Below are 16,083 nucleotides of genomic sequence, written 5' to 3' on the forward strand. Positions count from 1 at the left end.
GTGCGTGTGTCTGTTTATTTTGATATGGATAGGACTTCATACACACACACACACACACACACACACACACAGACACGTGTGCACACATGCACACACAGACACAGGTGAGCACCAGGGGTGGGGCTAGGGGGTGGCTACTTGGGCTCAATCCCCGGATGTTTTCTGAAAATCCCTGAATGTGAATTTTACTTTGGAAAAAAAAAAAAAAAAACGTCTGGTGAGTAACATGCAGTACGATTCAGCTCCTTCAAAATTTCGGCAGAGTGTAATGATGTGCATGAACTGTATGATCCCAATTTGTGGCCAGAGGGTGCTTTTGTTCGGTGCTTTTATGAGGTGCGTAAACCCAGGGCCACTGTGACTGTTGGCTCAGCTGGGGTCGTTGTGAATGAGCCTGGGGTGTCGGTCACAAAGTAAATATGACTGTGTTTATTTCTCATGAGAGTCGTCTCGGACATAATGCAGCGGACAAGGCACGGCGACTTGTCGTTGACAAACTCTTTGAGGAAACTGACATTCTTTGTATGCATGAAACTTTTCTTGCTAAACAAGATCTGGACAAGCTTAATTCTGTTAATAGTAACTTCTATGGGGTGGGGGAGTCTACCACAGATTTGAGCTTTGGGTTGGTTCATGGCAGAATACCTGGCGGTGTGGCCATAATGTGGCATAAAAAATATGACCCTCTGATCAGTGTGATTAGATTGAGTGTAGACTGGTGTATTGCAATAAAAGTGTCTTATAATAATAATGGGTTTATAATTTTAAATGTTTACACACCCTATGAATGCCCCAGTGAAGAGGACGCACAAAAGCTTGCTTTTATTGGCTCTTTTATTGAGGAAAATGAATGTACCTGTATTTATGTAATGGGTCATATGAATGCCGATATCTCTGATAGGAAGTCTGTGTTTGGCCAATACTAAATTGAGTTTTGTCATGATAATAAGCTTTTTTTAACTAGTAAGATCCTCTTGCTGACGGATAGCTATACATATGTCAGTGAGGCTTGGAATACAACATCTTGGCTAGATCATTGTATTAGTACAGCTGATGCCCACAAATGTGTAGATAAAGTTGAGATTTTGCATGGGCTTGCAACAACAGACCACATGCCTGTCTCCATTATGCTGAATGTAGAAAACATACCTACATTGACCACTAATGATAATCAGGTTAATCATGGTGAGAAAATTGAGTGGGCTAAACTCTCAGAGAATGACCTATTATATTATCATGACTTGACTGAGAAGAGCATAGGGAACATTGAAATTCCATATGATGCTATAATATGTGGTAATATTAACTGTGGTAAGTCAAATCACAAAGAAGAACAATGTGAACTGTATGACAGAATTGTGCAGGGTCTGAATGAGGCTAGTAAACCGTTCATTCAGAGAAGGGCAAAACAGCATAATTTCAGGCCAGGCTGGAATGAGTATGTGGATGAACTTCACTAGCAAGCCAGAGAAGCCTTTAAAAATTGGATTATTGCAGGAAAATCAAGGCATGGACCTGAGTGTGAAATTAAAAAGCAGGCTGTCACTCGGTTCAAATATGCAGTACGTTTTATTAAAAGGAATGAACTGACTGAGAGCAAATGCACTGGCTAGGAAGATGCAACAAAATGATGTTAAAGATTTCTGGAAAGAAGTCAAGATTATGAATCATAGTAAAATACCTTTGCCCTCTTGTATGGAGGGGGTAACTGGCAGTGTAAATATCGCAGAATTATGGAGAAGACACTATATGGAGCTTTTTAACTGTGTCAAGAGTGATTTTGTTGTGTTTTTATTGTTGGTGATGTTTCCCATGATAATGGGGTCATTAGGCCTGATGATGTCAGTTATGCCATCGGGAAATTGGCTTTAAATAAATCCTGTGGCCTTTATCAGATCTCTGCAGAACATTTGAAATTTTCATGTCACAGAGTTTCTGTATTACTTGCTTTGTGCTTCACGGCAATGCTGATGCATGGTATACTACCTGACTCCATGCTCTCAGTCCTGCTGGTGCCAGTAGTTAAAGACAAAACGGGGTAGATGTCCAGTACTGACAACTATAGGCCCATTGCTATGGCTAGTGTATTATCAAAAGTGATAGAAAGAACCTATCTATGGATAGGTTGGATGAATATATTGTCACCACAGATGATCAGAGGGGTATTCCAGATAGGAGGTTCAACAAACTCTGAGTCTAACCCTGAACTCTGAGTTGATTTACCCTGAGATGGGAAACTCTGAGTTACCGGTTCCAGAACAGCTGATCTGAGTTAGTTCAGTCAACTCTGAGTATGTTCACTCTGAGTTAAACCGACAATAAAAAGCCATCATCAATGGAGCTCCGACTCCACGATTCACCATGGCAACAGGTAAATAAAAGACAGCGCCTCCATTTTAATCCAGTGCATGTAGAGATATTAATGCATGTATAGCAGACGGTGCATGTTTATCTTTAAAAGAAGAGCCTGAGTCAGAGCGAGGAAAGTGTAAATAAGTTAACCATAAAGTTAATAAAAAAGTATATTCATCATTTATCAGACTTACTTAATGAAGATAAAGTGGTGGAATGTGACTGTGTATCAGGCTGTAGATACATTACATTATATTAATAATATATAATAATACACAGGAGGCAGAAGATTTAAAACATATAGGCTAGGCTATAGATCAAAGACATTAAGACATGACTGTAAACTCACAGTCTGACCCAGTAATAATATGTTTGGTGATTTGCACTTGAAAAGACGTTGAGGTTAAAATACAGTAGATTTTAAAATGTTTCACATCTACTTGTGTCTTGACTCAACAGCATTCAGTGACTTTATTTCAGATACAAATGTAGTAAATTTGAAGACACTGAAATGCTGCACCATTGCTCACTCAGAAATATTAACATATAATCCCCAATATTAGGCTATAGGAATTATGTTCCATCAGTGCAACCAATGACATCAGTGATAGAGATCATTAGTCATTGATACTACGTGTCTAAAGCTTATGTGCAATAAACATTTGGGAGCTGCTCTAACAGACTGACAGTCTGATCCTTGTGCACAGTGTTATAAAAAATAATACATATAAAAAGGACAGAGGTTTGATTCTGAGCTGAGGATGAATTCTCGCTGTGTAATATTTGAATGTAAAGACAAAAACCGATGTCCAAAGAAATGATTGATGTGCATAAATTCAGTAACTTAAGACAGTCCTGAGTAACAAACTAATATCCAGCAGGATTTAGACTGTGACAGACGGTAAATCTCCGCTAACGAATGCGCTTCGATACAAGCTTTGACACGGACTGAATGAATGAGGAAATGAAACAGCATGTCAGAGGGAGGAGACAGAGGAAAAACTCAGGGTTTCTTAAAGAAAACCTGCCGTCGAGCAGGTTATGTTCACAGAGTCTGTTACCATGGTGACTGATTCAGAGTTTCAGTTACCTCTCTTTCTGGAACGGATAACTCAGAGTTTCCCTTATCTCAGGGTTAACTTACTCTGAGTTTTCACATAACCCACTTTCTGGAATACCCCTCAGTTTGGATTTAAAAGTAAACATGGGGTAACACTTCATAGGTCAGCCCGCGTTTGACAGTGTACCTCTCGCCCACTTTCCTGGGAGTTAGCGTATAACTCCAGGGAACTTACATGTACTTTCCCAGGAGTTAGAGCATAATTCCTCCCAGTCACTTACCACATACTTCCCTGGGAGTTAGAGTATCCCTCGCGGTCACTTACCACATACTTTCCCAGGAGTTAGAGTATCCCTCGCAGTCACTTAGCACATACTTCCCTGGGAGTTAGAGTATCCCTCGCGGTCACTTAGCACATACTTTCCCGGGAGTTTCCCGAAACTTATGGTTTAATTTCCTCATATGAATCTGTATGAAGTGCAGTAAAAACAAATGCTTTTGCCCTTTGCTCATGGCAGTTGACTCAGTCACTTTTATGTAGCCATGTGTCATCAGGCAATTTCATCCACACTCCAGGGTTTTAACATTTATGTTTTGTTTACATTTCATTGAATGAGTCTGAATATGAATATGTCAAGAAATGGGTCTATATTCTGCGAATTGCCTAATTAATGGGCAGGCTGGATTACAAAGCAAACTTACCTCTCTCAAGTGCACATCTGTGGAAGTCTTGTAGTGCCATCCGAGGATGAAACACAAACAATACAGTCATGTAATAATATAGCCTACATATATCTTAAAATTATATAATGAGTCGTGAAAAGTTATAAAATGTTTTTATTTAATTACACAGAAACCACATGGTAGGTGCTGTTCTCACATCTACAGCGTACTTACACCAAAACTTAAAGGGAAACTAGCCAGTACTTTCCACCTAAGTAAATACTAACAAAAGAGACCGGGCTGGATTATGAAGTTTGCACTGTTTGCCTGTCCTTAGTCTGAAAGTACTAGGTAATTTCCCCAAAACTTACAGGGAAACTAGCCAGTACTTTCCACCTAAGTAAATACTAACAAAAGAGATCGGGCTGGATTATGAAGTCTGCACTGTTTGCCTGTCTTTAGTCTGAAAGTACTAGGTAATTTCCCCAAAACTTACAGGGAAACTAGGTAGGGATGCACCGAATATTTGGTAACCGAATATATTCGGCTGAATATTGCAAAAAAAACCACACATTCAGTATTCGGTGGAATAAGTTAAAAGCAAGGCCGAATAATAGCGGTGTGTTTTGATAACGCAATCAAACAGCGTGCCGTGATGGGCGGAGTGAAATGTGGGCAGTGTGGTGATCCATCTGTCACCACACTCGCATTTGCGACTAAAAATAGTTTTGAGCGAGCAAAATAGGCTTAAATCATTCAGCACGCTATGCAAGCAGCCTCAGATTTCAACCAGCAGCAGAAACGAAAGGCGAATCCCATCGGTTGTATTCCTGTCAAATACGGCGGCCATCGGCTTACCGGCAACGGGAAGTCGGCTCCAATAATATCATCTTCTTGGCGTCATGACTGCCCAAAAGTACCTGAACAGCCGAGCCAGCCGAACACAGGTATGTGATGTGTCAGAGGAAAAACGAGCCGTTCACGGCCCACAAACCTCACCGCACTTTAAGGACTGTTCTTTACTTATGAAGGGACTTGTCAGGGGAGGAGGGTGGCTAGTTGATTCTTATTTTATTTATGTATTTATTTATTTATTTTATCATTGATGTATTATAGAAAAGTGATTTATCTTTTGATAAATGACAAAAGGCACATCTGCCTCATTTTCATTGTGGTATCATGATACTACTTAGAACCATATTTTCATTGGTATCGCACAGTGGGTCCCAATATTGGTACCCTGACAACACTGATCTGGAGGGGGTTCATCTGCAAAAACTAATGAAAAACTAAACAACAATATTCGGTATTCAGTACTCGGTATTCGGCCAAGCATTTAATATTCTTCGTCTTTGGCTTCGGCCACAAATTTCTATTTTGGTGCATCCCTAAAACTAGGCAGTACTTTCCACCTAGCGGGCGCTGATATCATCTGCAGCACGAGCTAACATTGCTAGGTGTGTAAGCATTAACTCACCAAGACGTTGATAAACGCGGTAAAACTCCCATCGCACAGGTCCTCGGTTCCTCCCTCATGTCTCTTGCGAGTATCTAGGAGTGTTAGCTTTGTGTTTACATCAACATTTCTCACCATAGACATTGTGTAATTTCACTCGTTTCTCTTTATCGTCTGCTCATGTCATTCCTGGGCCTATGAGTACAAGCTCCTCGCTGAGAGGTGGGACTTTCTACCTTTAACCAATGGGAAGTGTGCACCTCCCTGTTTGACCAATGACAGCTGGTCTAAGCAGAGTGACTGTGATTGACACCTTGTTTGATCAATAAGACTATGCCAGAGCGATGTAGTTAGATTGACAGGTAAAAACAAACAAACTTCAAGCAACTTGCAAGCAACTTGCAGACAACTGAGGGATGATACAGGAATATTGTAAGAAATAAACTCTACGTACAGAGAAAGTATACTGCACTTTCTATTCAAACTCATTCAATGAAATGTAAACAAAACATAAATATTAAAACTCTGGAGTGTGGGTGAAATTGCCTGATGACACATAGGCTACATAAAAGTGACTGAATCAACTGCCATGAGCAAAGGGTAAAAGCATTTGTTTTTATTGCACTTAATACATATACACATTCATATGAGGAAATTAAACCATAAGTTTCGGGAAATTACATAAGTGACGAGTTATACTCTCCTGGGAAAGTATGTGGTAAGTGACCGTGAGGGATACTCTAACTCCCGGGGAAGTATGTGGTAAATGACCGCAAGGGGAAGTATGTGGTAAGTGACCAGGAGGAATTATGCTCTAACTCCCTGGAAAGTACATGTAAGTTCCCGGGAGTTATATGCTAACTCCCTGGGAAAGTGGGCAAGAGGTACAGTCTAAAACGCGGGCTGACTTATGAAGTGTTACCAAACATGGCACTGACGTGTATATATGCTCTGAAAGAGGCTGTCAGTAGCTATAGTAAACATAACTCTACCACGTTTATGTGCTTCTTGGACGCTTCTAAAGCCTTTGACTGCATTAATCATGGGAAATTGTTTAAAAAGTTACAAGAGCGAGGGGTCCCTTCTTATTTAATACGGATTCTACATTATTGGTACTCACATGAAACCATGAAAGTAAGATGGGGTAATGTCATATCTGAGCCCTTCCTGGTGACTAATGGGGTTAGGCAGGGTGGGATTCTTTCACCTATTCTTTTTAATCTATACATGGATGAGCTCTCTAAAAGGCTTAAAGGGTGTAGGACTAGCTGTACGTTAGGAGAAAAGTTTGTAAATCATTTACTGTATGCTGATTATTTGGTCATCATGTCTCCCTATTCTGCTGGTTTGCAGCAACTGCTTAGAGTCTGCTCAGATTATGGAAAGCAGTTTGATGTTACATTTAACTCTAAAAAGAGTGTGATCATGATTGTAAAGACTAAAGAGGACCAGATAAGAGCATTCCCTACTTTTTTCTTGGCAGACAGAGAGTTGAATGTTGTTGATAAGGTAAGATGATGTTAAAATTGCTTTGTTTAAAGCCTATTGTACTCCACTGTACACTGCCCACCTGTGGTGCAGCTACAGTAGGGCTAAATATCGTAAGCTACGGGTGGCATACAATGATGCACTTCGAATTTTACTGAAGGTCCCTCGGTGGACGAGTGCCAGTCAGCTGTTTGTATATAGTGGTGTTCCCGCCTTAGATGCTGTCCTCAGGAATTTTATGTTTAATTTTATGGCAAGGCTAAATGACTCTAAAAATGAAATTATTATGGCTTTAACCATGCCTAAAAAGAGCAGTACCAGATATTATTCTAGTTTCTGGAGACACTGGCAAGCGTCTTTGTATGTTTTTTAGGTGTGTTTTTTTAATCCTGTCTTGTATGTTGTGTGTATATCGTCTATTTTTTTATATTTTATATGGACCTATTTTTGAGTCTGAAATAAAGATTGATTGATCACACTAGAGCGCGGCAAGTCATCAAAGGCCAAATGGGCTGTGTTTCTGGGGTTTTTTTGGATGAAAAGAGCGCCCCCTGTCTCCTACTGGATGTGTGGTAGCATGTGTCTGCAGGTGCATATTTGAAGTTTAGTTGAAGAAGCTGTAGAGTAGAGCTGAGTTGAAAAAATCGATTTAATCACAAGTCACAAGGGTTATGAGTGTGTATTCTTCTTAAGGGTCCCCAGGGGTTAAAACTGTTTCAAACTTTAACTCAGGCCTCATTTACACTGCAAGTGATCCACAAGCGTTGTGGCAGCACCAAATTCACACCAAAACCGAACAGATGCGACGCAAAGCGGCTGCTGCCGTCCCGTCAAAATACAAACCACACCCGAACAGTTGATGGCAGTAGTGCACCGTGTTTGCAAATCTCGAATAAACCCCAAAGAAGAAGAAGTGAGTTTGGACCCAAAGCCCAGGGTGGACAGGTTTGCGTGCCAGTGAGAATTAATATTTAACACTACAAATGGATGAGTAGGCTACATGAAACATGTACCTGTCAGGTATCGGTTGGTCAAGGAGATGTCTACGGTGGCCGAGGTCACAACACACGCAAACGTGTTTTTTGTTGAATACCACGACCGTTTGCTCGCGACTCGTGCAAAAAAACAGCGTCTCTTCTATTTTCGAGCTTGCTCGCAAAAGCAGCGCAACTCGAGCAGCGCGTAGAACGGATGCGGTGTGAATGCTTTAGCCTGTTAACATGCTCGCCGAAATGAAAACGCGAGTTAACAGCGACCGTTTGCAAGCGGTGTAAATGAGACTCTCCACACACGACTCCTACTACCTGACTTTTCCACTAGCCGAGGTGTTGTGGCTCCAGCAGCACTTGCCATAACCATTGTTTCTAGCAAAGATGTTGGAGAACAGGCGTTCTTCTTCGGCGCTCGTCCTCGGCACCAACTGACGTGAATATACTGCTACCGTCAGTTCCAGGAGGAATTGACACGGCCCGCTGAGGGCAAAGTTGTATGACTTACGGTACCGAAAAAAAAAACAGGTACCGACGGCATCGACTTGGTACCAAAGTATCGGTTCTCATGACAACCCTAGCTCTTAGATCATCTGAGCTTAAATTACTGGACATCCCTTGAATCCACATTGAAACTCAGCCCTAATCTTTGGAACACTCGTCATTGTACCCATACAATATTTTTATGACCAGTTTAAAACATTGTCATTCAGACACGCTGAATAAATCATTAAATGCTTCTGAATAGCTAATAACCTGCTTTTTGTCTCTTTTCTTATTTAATTGCTGCCACAGTGTTTTATCTTGTCAGCCCTATGCTGTGTATTGTTTTTATCTTTTTTTTTTTTTTATTGTGTAATTTGTTCTAAGTACTTTTGTATCTATGAAAGGTGCTATACAAAAAAAAACTACCTACTTGCTTACAGATATGGATGGATGTTTACATGCTCTTAAAAATGGAGGCTGTAGATGCAGGTGGAAATCGAAGGTTACAACTGTAACTATGGTTCTATGAGTCCCGGATGACCGCCAGGCGGTGCTTTAAACACTGGATGTCTCCGCTCACGCAAGCATGTGTTGAGTAAAATAAAAACAATGTCACCTGTTTTATTTTGTCCATCAATGACTGCCAGGCGGTGCTTTAAGCACCATATTATTGCTCTAGCTTTTATGTCAGTTAAGCGTATAATTCTGATGAATTGGAAATCACACAAACCAAATTGCTTCAACATAGATAATTGGTTAAAAGACTTTCTGAATCTATTATCAATGGAACGGGCAGCTTCAACTCTTTTTGAATATGACCATGGTGGTGATGGACCCTGGATTTTTATAAGATCTTATCTAGGGAAAATGGTTGAAAACGGTGATTGAACTTTATGGTATCTGTTCTGCCCCCCCCCCCCCCTTATGTCCTGTTTGATTTTGTATTTTTGTATAGTATTGATAGTACTGTTGTTGTGTTATTGTCTAACAGTATGTATGTTATATGTGGTATGTCAGTATGTCGTCTTTTGTTATATGTCAAATCAAAATTATTAATTAAAAAAAAAAAAAAAAAAAAAAAGCACTGGATGACATATATCAGCAACGTCATGAAGAAGCCCAAGCACCTACTTCATTGACCAGAGGCAGAAGAACCTGGGAGCAGGACCACACCCAATGGGTGGGGAGTAGCGACGTTGATTCTGTAGAATCGGGAAAATGTGTCAAGTGATGTCCAGGAAGCCGCAGCACAGATGTCTTCTAAAGGTACTCCCTTCAGGGCAGCCCATGAGGCAGAGATGCTTCTGGTAGAGTGGCACCTCTTTCCCAAGGGTAAGGGGTGGCCACCGACCCTGTAGGCATGCTTGATGGTATCGACCACCCAGTGGGACAGGCGCTGTTTAGAAAGAGTACAACCTTGGTTAGGGCCACCATAACAAACAAAAAGCTGCTCCGATTGTCATACAGACACGGTAGCATCAATATAGGCAGCAAGAGCCCGAACTGGGCATAACAGGGTTGATTCACCCTCGTCTGATGGAGAGTTAAACTGGGCAAGCTGGATTGGCCGATTGACGTGCACGTGGCAGTACCTTGGGGAGGAATGCCATGTTCGGCCATAGTGTAACCTCTGAGCCATCCGGGTTCCGTCTTAGGCAGGACCCACTGACTGACAGGGCATGTAACTCCCCAACTCGCTTCGCCGATGAGAAAAGCCGCCTTCATTGACAGCCATTTCAGATCTGCCTCGGCCAAAGGCTCAAAGGGTGGAGCAGACAGGGCACCCAGCACCAGGGACAGATCCCATGCTGTTACCCTCGGGACACACAGGGGCCCACGCAGCCTCAAAGCCCCCTTGAGAAAGAGAGAAGCCAAGCGATGTGACCCCATGGAGCCATCCCCAACCAAGGCGTGGCATGATGAGATGGCTGCCATGTACACCTTCAAAGTGGAATGAACGCGGCCGCTATCTAGGGGGGACTGAAGGAACTCCAGGATCGTGGCCACGGGGCAGAGCACAGGATCCTCTGCCCTACCTGCACACCAGGCAGAGAACCATCTCCACTTGCATTCATACTGAAGGCAGGTGGATGATGCATGAGCATTCAGGATGGTAGTCCTAACTGGGTCAACACAGCTTGTCAGGAGTGGGTTGGGCCCTGCAGTGGCCAGACCCAGAGCTGAAGGCGGTGGGAGTCGGGATACCAAATCCGACCCCCCAACTGTGACAGAAGGTCCGTCCTTTTCGGGAGGCGCCATGGAGAGCTGCAACAGAGCCTCTGCAGCAGTGGAAACCAAGGCTTCCCTGGCCAAAAGGGGGCAACCAGAAGGAGCCCGTGGACCCACTGGAAGACCTTCTGTAATGCTGGCAGAATCAGAGGTAGCGGTGAAAATGCCTACAGGAGCTCGTTGGGCCACTCGTGCCCCAGGGCATCCTGTCCCAGAAGAGTGGTCCCTTCTGTCCAAGAGAACCAGAGGGGGCAATGAGCTGAGTCCTCCAAGACAAAGAGGTCCACCGCTGCTCTGCCGAAGTGGTCCCAAATCATTTCCATCACCTCCTCCGCGTCGGGTGGTGGGTGGGTGGGCCCTCCTGCTCCGCCTGTCGGGGGCGTGTCTCTGGCTGTCTGGGGGTGCCGGCCATTGCCGCCCCGGGTCCCTGGGCCTGCGTGGTGTCCTGCGGCCTCTGCGGCTCCCTGGTCTTGGGGTCTGGGCGCTCCTGCGGTCTTGGTGTGCCATACCGCCCCCCTTCCCCCGCAGGGCTGGCCCTGGACCCTGGTGTTGGTTTTCATAAACACATTGGGAGGGTTCAAATACACGCATGCATGTTTGATACTTCAGCTCCGTGACGCATCGCAAAGAACCGATGGGATCACTCCAAAGGGGCCCACTTGCGTCTCAAACCTACCACACCGCGCTGGCAGCTCTTCTCTACAATCGGGCTTTCCCCCTCCACCAAGACTCTCACATTTTTGGTGTTCAGTATAGACTTCTCTTTTGTTTTTGTTTTTCAGTACAGTATAGTAGACATGTATATGTTTATTTTTGATAATCTGCATGGAGCACAACCACCTCAAGGCCACAATACATCAGCTACACTGCCTGTTTCTCCCCTGCTTTTTTTGTTTGTTTGTTTATTTGTTTGTTTGTTTTTTCTCCTTCTTCTCCGCATGCACTGTCACTATACAACTCAGGACTTAAGCACCTGCCCCCTCCCCCTTGCTTGTTTCCTTACTTCCCCCTTGACACACTTTGGTGTATCACAGCCCTCTCTGACTCATATTAGGAAGTTTTTCCAATAAAGGCTGTTAGGCTAGTCTCCAGGGAGGGTGGGTGACGGTCACAACCACGCATTATGGGTATAAAATACTTGACTGCAAGATTAACAGTGCATCAATCTTCACAAGAAGCTTACACCCTTTTGTGGCGCTAAGCTATGAAGACCAATGCAGACAAGTAGGGGAAAAAAAAAAAAAAAAAAAAAGAAGGCACCGGGACACTGTTGACCTGGTGCCCCCCTGATGATTGACCTGGGAGACAGTATACATATTGTCAGACTGAACAAGCACATGTCTTCCCTGCAGGTGTGGTAAAAAATGCTGGAGTGCACAGCCCGAAGCTCCAAGACACTGATGTGGCTTGCACAGTCCCAAACAGACCACTGCCCCTGAGCAGGCCTGCCTCACCATACCGCATCCCACCCCCAAAGGAAGGCATCTGTAATGACAGTCTCCCAGAAGGATGAAATAGCTCCCAAGGACGTGCCCCCCAGCAGGCACGCCTTGTCCTTCCAGGGTGTCAAAGCACGAACACGTGCCTGTGACACCCTGACCAGCCTGCGCCTGTGTCTCTTGGCATCCAGGAGAAGGCTGTTCAGCCACACTTGCAGGGGGCATAGCGTCAGCAGGTCTAAGGGTATAACAGCTGAGGCAGCTGTCAGTTTGCCCAAGAGCTGCAGAACTTGATGTAAGGCAGCCACCTGCCCCTCCTGAAATGGGGGAGGAGCTGCAGAATGTCGCTCATGCGCCGTGGCGAGAGGCAGGCCTTCATGGCAACCGAGTCAAGCACCAACCCCAGGTAGGCGACCCGCTGGGAAGGAACCAGGCAGCTCTTTTCCGTGTTCACCATGAGGCCCAACCTGGCCACATGTGCCAGAGGCTGTATCCCGTACCACCTGATCGCGGGATGGCGCACATACCAGCCAGTCATCGAGGTATGGCAGAATCTTCATTCCCATAAGCGTCCTTGAGATCTATGGACATAAACCAGTCCCCCTGACTGACCACACGCAGCATGTCCGCCGTGGTCAGCATCCGAAAGGGCAGAACCTTCATATACCTGTTGAGGCCCCTCAGGTCCAAGATGGGTTGAAGTCCGCTGTCTTTCTTGCTGACAAGAAAGTAGGTCGAGTAGAACGCCCCGGGCTGTAGTAGAGGATCCACCGGCACAATGGCATCCTTGGCCAGGAGGATGGACAACTCCTGAGCCAGAGCAAGGGCTTTTGCCGGGTCGCTGATGATGGTCATTGTGACCCGGCCGGAGCAAGGGGGCCGGTGACGGAACTGCAGTTTGTACCCCTGGGTCATGGTGGAAATCACCCAGGGGTCCAACAAGTAAGCAGCCCAGTAATTGAGCTGCTGCTGAGAAAAGCAGCCGGCAACTGGCCCCATAGCCCTAACGCTGTCCCCCCCAGCCTTTAGAGGTGCCGGGGGGACGGCGGTCAGGCTCAGCACCCCAAAATAGATATGCAACAAAGCTGGGAGATGGGAGCGGACATGCTGCCTTCACCAGCAAAGTCACTATACAGGTAAAAAATAAAAATAAAAAACAACCACTTCAACACAGGTGGGAGAGGGGAGCAGACACGCTGCGCACACCAACAAGGTTAATATGCGAGAAAAAGAAACTCAACAATGGTGGGAGTGGACATGCTGCCTTCACCCCTTTTTTTTTTTTTTTTTTTTTTTTTAGAAAAAAGAAAGACAAAAGGGAACACAAAAAAATGTTTTCTTCTTGAAAAAACCTTAGTAGCTCTCCCCTCAGCTGTTGAACAATACTGGGGGGGGAGGGGCAAAACGCCGCTATCACCAGCAAAGCCCAAGCAGGACAGGTGAGCATCAAACATTAAATCAAATAACGCGCAGCCCACAGCCTCTCAGAGGACGAACAAATCGTTACTCCTACCGTGATGGCATGAGGCTGCACATGGCTGGCAAAAAGCAGTTGAGAGGCTACAGCTGTAGCTCATATTCAGTCCATGTACTCTTGGCGCGCGATCGCGAGAAGAAATGAGAAACCGAACACCTGCAGACGCCGGAAGATATAACCTCCCGGGGGTCATGCTGGGGTCACAGGTGACATTGCTGTCATTTGTACTCAACACACGCTTGCGCGAGTGGAGATATCCAGTGCTTAACGCACCGCCTGGCAGTCACTGAGGGAAGAAATATAAATGTTGTTACTCCTATTTGAGGTCCATAGGCAAAAAAACACTAGTTGTAGTAGAAGCAACAGTAGTAGTAGTTGTTGTAGTAGTATTAGTAGTAGTGGTAGTAGAAGGAGTAATAGTAACAGTAGCAGTAGTACACAATACAGTAGTTCACAGCAGTAGTACACATCCATAATAAGCTCAGAAAGGTCCTTAAATAGCAAAAAAGCAAACTGTGATGATCTACAAACTGTAAAAGACATCAAAAAGTGAATACATGGTTTATAGTTCTGCTGCTGAATGCAACAGCATTCACACTAACAAGTATGGCAAATATTAATCAATATCAATCAGTGTGTCTTTTGCTTGCATATTAGGCACACAGAAAATATGTAATTATTGTAGCATTCATTCCTGTTCAACTGTTATTCTTTGTAGGTTTTATTTAATTGATGTTATTTTTGAGCAATTAGAAACATGTCTATGGGTCTAGACATGACTTTCTAAACATACGTGATTTATTCCCCATTATGCACAAGAGTATTCATGGGGACATTTGCAATCTATTAACTGTCATTTGTTCATGTGGAGATTCTGATGGCAGAGACTGTATTTAAAAGCGGTGTGTCCCCCCCCACCCACCCCCCATGAGGTCTGCCGGTCCTTGCTGTCGACTGTCGTATAGAAAGTACAGTAGGTACAATGTTGATTCTTTTACCAACCTTATTTTTATGAACTGTCCTGTCTGTAAAGAATGCATGATTACATCTCTTGAACAGTACTGCAGGTCTGTCTAATGGTTGGATACCTAAGGATTCATGCATAACAATCTTCTCTTGTCCTATTTGGGTTGTTCATGTTTAGTTATTGACTGCATGTTAAATCTGCTGTTTAAAGTTACACCCTGTGATTTTGTTCATAAAACCACCACCACTTCTGCAAACCCTCTTATTGTTTTAAAACTCAACTGTTGAATTGTTTTTTGTGGTTTGGAACTGTAACAGAATCTGTGAGTGTAGCTTTAACACCAGAACAGTCCACTAGAGGATTGTGCATGGATGCTTTTAAAGCAAAGTTCTGGTTTATCACAACTTGGGTCTTATTTTACAAGTTGTGCCTAACAGTTTTTTAGCAGTAACTGTAATTATTACCCCAGTCTAGTCAAGTCAAGTCAATTTTATCAATCAATCAATCAATCAATCGTGTATTTGCCGCATGAAATCATACAAGGTACAACTCTGTTGAAATGCGACCCTGTCAGCTCCTTCAACATATGCATTGCAATTACCTCTTCCTACATGCTGCTGCTTTATAAATGTCCATGTTTCCGGGTGGTTCTGGTAATCCATTGTTTCTGGTTGTGGAATGACTGAACTGTTGTTTTAAGTTAAGATGCTTCTGTTGTTTTATAAATCAAATTCACCCACAGAATTAGTAAATTCATTGATCACCTGCCTCCACAGTCCAACACCAACCGCAAAAAGACCCCAAAACACTTGAAAAATAGACATTAGAGCAGAAATCTGGGGCAAATTTAAGGAAAATTGTGTGCAAATTTAGTGGAGCTAACAAAGAGGGAAACATCCACATCACATAAACAGCCTAATATAAATCACAAATTTGCTTCAAAGAGCTTTACAACTGTCCACTGTAAACATCCATCACAGTTAACAGACGCACCCTCTGTTTGAACTTTGATTTACTATAGGCTGCTTTACAGTAGTTGTACTCTCACCATTTTATTAAACAGTTGTACATCAGCTGGTCTAGTGCTGGAGTGCTTTTAGTGCTAGAGCAAAAGTCTGTAAGTCAGTGACTGAGTGACTGCTGCCACTTCCTATTACAAATTAAAAGCTGTTTCAATATATAAAAAAACCCCCTAGTGTTTCATAAAGAGTACAGCCATGTTCCTGGATCTGACGCATTCTTGTTTTTCCATGTTTTCAGTTATCGAATTGTTTTGAGTATTTTGAAAATACAAAATTAGTAAAGTTTTTTTTTTTTTTTTCAAGTTATAGAAAAAAATAGAAATTCTCAGAAGTAATTGAATTACATATTTCTAAAACAAGTACTGGAAAAGCTGCCCATCTTGATGATATCAGCTGTTGGCTTTTTCCTGCTCCAAGCTATCGTAATTAAATTGGCTTTTAAAATTCCAATATTG

At 43.5% G+C, this 16,083-nt stretch overlaps 1 protein-coding gene across 13 annotated transcripts in view; it reads left to right on the plus strand.

Moving 5' to 3' along the window:
- plekha6 (pleckstrin homology domain containing, family A member 6) overlaps positions 1–16,083 on the plus strand; it is a 371,706-nt gene that overhangs the window by 269,370 nt on the left and 86,253 nt on the right. The gene's annotated exons all lie outside the window — the stretch shown is intronic.

Source organism: Epinephelus fuscoguttatus, linkage group LG1 (genome assembly GCF_011397635.1).
Source record: "Epinephelus fuscoguttatus linkage group LG1, E.fuscoguttatus.final_Chr_v1".
NCBI lineage: Eukaryota > Metazoa > Chordata > Actinopteri > Perciformes > Serranidae > Epinephelus > Epinephelus fuscoguttatus.